This window comes from Echinops telfairi, unplaced genomic scaffold, assembly GCF_000313985.2.
Source record: "Echinops telfairi isolate 266 unplaced genomic scaffold, ASM31398v2 ScPeMD7_6080;HRSCAF=6971, whole genome shotgun sequence".
Lineage (NCBI taxonomy): Eukaryota > Metazoa > Chordata > Mammalia > Afrosoricida > Tenrecidae > Echinops > Echinops telfairi.
The window spans coordinates 2,428,144-2,434,772 of NW_022109980.1; the positions used below are offsets into that span (position 1 = coordinate 2,428,144).

General features: G+C 36.9%; 1 pseudogene; it reads right to left on the reverse strand.

The window, feature by feature from the left end:
* Positions 1–3,490: 3,490 nt before the first annotated feature.
* The window catches only part of LOC101647980, a 17,547-nt pseudogene continuing 14,408 nt past the window's right edge, over positions 3,491–6,629 (reverse strand).

Here is a 6,629-nt window from a genome sequence, read left to right on the forward strand (position 1 = left end):
ATAAATCAGTTGCTGAGGTACTCAAATCTAGCAAGTACATTTCTTCAGAACCATACTGCTCACCCAAACACTTGAAAGATTCTCAGAGCCTCTTTTGGTAGTTATTTTCCTGTAGGCTAGAAGGGTAACTGAGGTCATTTTTATAAAACAAGGGGAATTAGAGTACTGAAACCCTTTCTCAAATTTTGCAGTTGATGTGACAGTGTGTAACTCATGGAAAAGGAGACATGGGTGAAAGCCCAGATAGTAGAATGAGGTAATCCTGACTTCAGATTTTGAGGGGAAACAGTAGAGAGTGTATGAGCACAATTTCATTACTATCTTAAAAAGAAGGAAAGGATTGTTAGAGGTATTATTGCATAGTTCAAGAAGACGAATAAGGCCAGAACAGTCACAGTTAATAGGGATGGTGATACAGGGTACCAAGTTTCAAGCTTGTACAGGAAAAGATCAGCTGAGTTTCACTGTAAATCATTAACTGCGATTAGTATATATGAGGGGGATCGACCCCCAGCCCACGCAACCCCCTCCCCCACTAAAAAAGGGAAAAAGCTCAGCTGTGCAGAGCATTTGTAGTATGCATTTTTTCATACTAGGTGAGCATAGAGCAACTCTCTCTGAGTGCACCCAGTGGCATCACCTGGGAAGGTTCTCTCTGGTCACTGTGAACTTTTTTCATAAAAGTAATTTAACTCAAACCTCATATTTTTTGTTTGTTTGTTTGTTTGTTTTTTGTGATAGCTGATTTAAGAGAACAATGTATAGCTGTGAAATTTTTATTCCTGCTTGGGAAAAATGCAGCAGAAAATGTTGTAATGCTGAACACAGCTTACAAGGACAAAACTATGGGAAACACTCAAGTCTAGAGTGGTTATCTCATTTCAAAAAAGGTGAAATTTCGGTTGATGACAAACCTTGTTCTGGACATCTGTCAACTTCTCAAATGGATGAAAGTGTCAACTCACAGTGCATTTGGAGTTCAGGTCAGAATTTTAATCAGACTTTCTATTTAGAGGCTCTGAGAAGCTTGCATAACCGTGTGCAATAAAAAAAAGGCCTGATTGATTTGTTGCAGATGGGGAACTGGTTTTGCCACCACGATAATGCACCTGCTCATGCAGCCATCTCAGTATGCCAATTTTTGGCATAACAACAGAATGCTTTTCTTGTCCCACGCACCTCGCTCACCTGCCCTCGCTCTGTGTGATTTCTTTCTGTTCCCGTGACTCCAGAGGGACATGAAAAGACAGCAATTTGAGGACAGAAAAGAGATGAAGGAAAAAAAAACAACGAGGGCGGTACTGTCAGCCATCCAAGCAGAGGAGTTTGAAGCATGTTTCCAGAATGGAATCGCAGATTTGACGAATGTATTAAGTCTAATGGAGAGTACTTTGAAGGTGATATGGCTGTTTTGTAAAAATTAATTAATTAATTAAATACATAGCTTTGAAAAAAATTCTGGTACACATTCATATAAAAAGCATTGTGTAGTGAGATGCCTTGGAATAGGCTCCAACACACAACAACCCCATGCGTAACAGTACAAAAAGTTACCAGGTCCTGTGCTATCTTCATAATTGTTGCTAGGATGGCATTCATTTTTGCAGCCACTGTACCAGTCTATCCTAGTGAGGGGTTTCATCTTTTTCCTTGATGCTCTACCAAGCATGCCATCCTTCTTCAGGAAGTAGTCCCCAAGATATTAGACCAGGTCTCATCATCCTCAATTCTACGGAGCATTCTGGCTTTATTTATTCATTACAAGGCAGATTTGCTTATTCTTCTGGAGGTTCATTCAACACCATAATTCTAATGCATCCGTTCTTCTTCAGTTTCCCTTATTCATTGTTCATGCATATAAGGCAAAGGAAGTGACATCTTTATCACTTGTGGAAATTTGTCAAATGCAACATGTACCTTATTGAATTTCTTTTTTTAATAATGAAATTTATTTATGTTTTAATCGTTTTATTAGGGGCTAATACAACTCTTATAACAATCCATACATACATCAATTGTGTAAAGCATATTTGTACATTCATTGCCCTCATCATTCTGAAAACATTTGCTCTCCACTTAAGCCCCCAGCATCATGTCCTCTTTTTTCCCCTCTCTCCCGGCTCCCTCCTCCCTCATGAGCCCTTGATAATTTATAAATTATTAATTTGTCATATCTTGCTCTGACTGCTGCTTCCATGAGCATTGATTTTTGATGCCAGTAAAATAAAAACCTTGATAACTTTAATGTTTTCTGAACTGGGAGATTATTTGGAGTAAATTAAATATGTATAAAATTCTATAGCTTTTAAATGAGTCATGAGCAGTTCAGAGAACACTTCATTCTGTTAAAATTCTAGGACATGCAGTTCATATAGGTTGACAAAAGTCAAGCCCATTTTTTTCATTTACTGACAGGCATTAAAGGCTCACAAACTTAGGGGGCCATCAGTTCAGACAAACTATGAATAATACCAACATTGGAGCTATAAACAGGTTTCTAATGATTACTAAACATTTTCCTCCTGGCATAGGCTATTAATTCAAATCTAATGTGTCAAATCTTTGATCTTTGACAACTTCAATATTTTCTGTTATTTGTATCTATTTGGAGTATATTAAATAGATATGTCTAAAAGTAGTTAATAGTGTAATAGACACAAATATAATATTTAGTCTCAACACACACACACAGACACACACACACTCACACACACAAATCCCAAACCTAAATCCACACAACTATATTAGACTTTCAGCAATTTCAACCCTGAACCCAGAAACTGCATTGATGGTTTCTTGGGGTTATGATAATGAAAGTTGGGGGTACATGGAGAGCTGATAAAAAATGGGTACAAGAAGGAACAAAATGTTTTAAAATTGATTTTGGGGATGATTATACAACTCTTTTTAATAGGATTGCACTATTGCAGTGGTTCTCAAACTTCCTAATGCTGCGACCCTTTCATACAGTTCCTCATGTTGTGGTGACCCCCCAACCATAACATTATTTTCGTTGATACTTCATAACTGTCATTTTGCTACTGTTATGAATCAGACGACCCCTGTGCAAGGGTCATTTGACCCCCAAAGGGGGCGCGACCCACAGTTTGAGAACTGCTCTACTATTGAATTGTATTATATGTGAACTGTATGCCAGTAAAGCTGTTAATCTTTTGTTAAGTCTAAGATAGTTATAAATCTCATGCACGTTTGTGTCCAAACATTCTGCTCCATGGTAGTAGTGCATTTTTGCTTAGGTCCTATATTCCAAGTTATATATAAGTGAAATAAACTTACTTAGCTCATCATTTAATCTCTAAAAGATTTCAAATTAAGCCAAATTCACTGATGTTGGGTCAATTCCAATTTATAGGGAAGCTGTCATACAGAATAGAGTTCCTTCCAAAGATTTCTGGAGTTATGGTTTTGTTTTGTTTTGTGTTTTGATGTCTCTGGTTTATTGAAAATATTACAGCATTGTGAAAAATATTCAAATGGTTCTACGGGGTGTTTTGAAATTCTTTCCAACTGTGTGCTGAGTGACATGCAAGGTGGACTGACTTCCAAAGTCCAAAAGCTTCAACATTTGCTTGGGGTCTTGATCCACTTCATTGTGAGATCCTGATCCATTGCTGAGTCCTCGGGAACATAATTATCTCTCCTTTCACTCTCATTTTCCTGCAGCTTGATGAAGATACCATTCAGGGGGCCTCTGTGCATCTGTTTCAATTGTGTGGCACAGTCTGATATCTTGTTGTGGAGCTTCTTGCTGGGAATAATGGTGATTTCCTTGCACACGCACTTGTTGGTGTGAAAGTCATTGCCCAGGCATGTGTAGTACTTCTCAATGATGACCCAAGATGCCTTCTTGCTTTTGGTGTGAACATGGCCCCGGTAGGAAGCAGAAAGGGGAAATAGGAAGCACAGAGAGCTGGAGTTGTAAATTTTTATGGAAACAGACTGCCTCATCTTTCTCCCTTGGAGCAGCTGGTAGATTTGAAGCACCAAATTTTCAGATAGAAGAAGATAGACAGCAAATTAGAATCTACAGGTCAGTAAAACATTTGCAAAATTGTCAGTTAAGGCTAAGAGACAACAATGAATAATGGCAACTGACATTCTCGTAGCAAGCTAAAGGACATAATTTTTATGACTATACACAAGTAATTATACTTGCATTTAGAAGCCCTTTGGAGTATCAATGACATACCTAAATAATCACAAAAGGCATAATAATGAGCAGATATTAGATGATCATGTTAATTAGTCTTCAAGGAACCCATTCAATTTTATCATCTTTGATATGAATTTATAAAAGATAAATCTCATATTTTGCTACCTTTCCATATATTTCTGAAAATAAAAACATATTTAAAATATCTCCTTCCTCAGTTAAATTAGATTTTAAAAAATTCACCATACAGAAAATATGGATTCCAAAAACAGGGAAGTAAATGTAACTTAAGCAGATAATCAGAAGGAGGGCCATCGCTAGGGTATTGAGGGACTTAAATAAGTAACTTAATGAAAAATATATAAAATCAATGGGTCTGTATGAAGTTTAATGGTACAGGGATGGGATTTAAAAAATTGATACAGAAGATTTAGCACAATGGGAAGAGAAATACTCTGTATTTGCTTCTTGTACAAATGTAAATGTAAAGTGTAGTAGTGTCATGTGCAATTTATTCCCATTCGGGTCCAGAAATAATATCTTGATCGATTTTATTATCGAATATCCACTCATGGTTAATTTCAGATGCAAGTGAATAAAAGTGTATGACTACAGATTCATACAAAACTTTATTAAACATCAATTTTAAAATGTGAAGCTATTGTTTTTCAAAATATTTTCCATGTAGGTCTATACACTCCTAAATGTCATCTTTCTATCTCTTTAATTCATCAGAAGGATCCGTGGTGGCATAGTGGTTGATGTGTTGGACTACTAACTACAAGATCAGCAGTTCAAAACCATCAGGTGCTAATTGGGAGAAAATAAGAAAAAGTATTAAGTCATGGAAACCCACAGGTACAGAATTAAATCTATAGTAGTGAGTTTGTTTTGTTTTGTAAACCCCACCCACCTCAAAGCCAACACAAAAACCAAAAATCCTCCCTGCTTGTCAAGTTAAACAAGAGATCCCAGTTCTCTTTTTAAATAATCTAAAGTGCAATATTAAGGTTGTCAGGTGGATTGGGTATGGTTCTCCACCAAAATTTTCATAGAACAACCCTACTACTCTTGAAGGATGAGCAGGTGAATTGTGATGGTTAAAAAAAAATTCCTTAGTGCATCTTTCCTGGTTTTTTGGCTCAAAGATGCAGTTTCCAATTTTTAATATGTCTTTCCAATAATCCCCTGTGATCATCCTGGATTCCTTAGGAAAATCTATCAAGATTATCCTTTTAAAATAAAAAAAAAGTCACCACAATCTTCTGAGCTGACATCCCTGCCTTGAATGTAACTTGCAGATCCCCTCAGAAGCCACTGCTTTTATTGGGCCATTATTTTTAAGGCACCCTAGCCAGACTAAACCAGGTGTGTTACTGAGAGAACTTGCTGTAGCCACTCACTTATATAAGACATGTTTCTTTACATTCTGCTTTAAACAAACCCATGAACCAATGCACTGGAACCCTTTTCACTAAATCTTGTATATCTCACCATAGAAAACATGCAACACTCTTATTATTCACAATATCATGACTCTTAAAAACTATGTATTTTTAAATAATGTAGGTCTTCTTTTCTCTGCAATTCCCTAGATTTATTTCTTTCATTCTGGCTACTCCATTACTCAGGAAACTGTATCATACACCTGGTCTCTTGTGAATGATTACTTATGATAACTCTCTGAAGGTTGCTACTGTCCTTTGTTGATGATGACCCCAAACAAGTCTTGCTCAGAATATGCGGAGAAATGTGAACCATTTGTTTTTCCAGTTATGTCCAATTCATCAATTTGAATTTTATAATGCATGGAATCACATATTTAAATCATGTCTCATTTTGAACTCTTTACACTGCAGTCACTGTATTCCTATAATATAATCTCTTGAAACGTTGATAGGACCTCTACCTTCCACACCTAAGCAACATAAGGGGGGGATAAACAAGGGATTCCTGGAAAAATTGAGAAGACTGCATTTGTTCAAGGAATTTTTGTCCCTGATACAGCATGGGGTTAAAACTGACTGTGGGGAGTTCAATATCCTCACATTGATTAAAGCCAAGAAAGAACACCAATTAAAATAGCCTAATGGCATTGTGAGGGCAACAATCTTGTTTGTCTTCAATGAAGATAACTGCATTCACTCCCAGTGGACTATCGAACTCATGACCCTAAGCATATGAATTGGGTAGGATGACTGCTATGTGTGCCAGCAGCAGGGAGTAGACAGGGTAAATGTTCACGAATACAACTCAAGACCCAGGCTAAATGGTGAGTTATCAGTATGTCAGAACTTCTAACTCATACTCTTTGTAATGCAAGAGATGACCAAATAAGCAAATTAGCACTATTAAGACTGTCCATTATGACACAATAATGTTAAAGAAGTACTGTGTGGTAACTGGAAACCCAGCCACTGTGTCAAGGATTATCCTCTAAGCATAGATCCTAAAA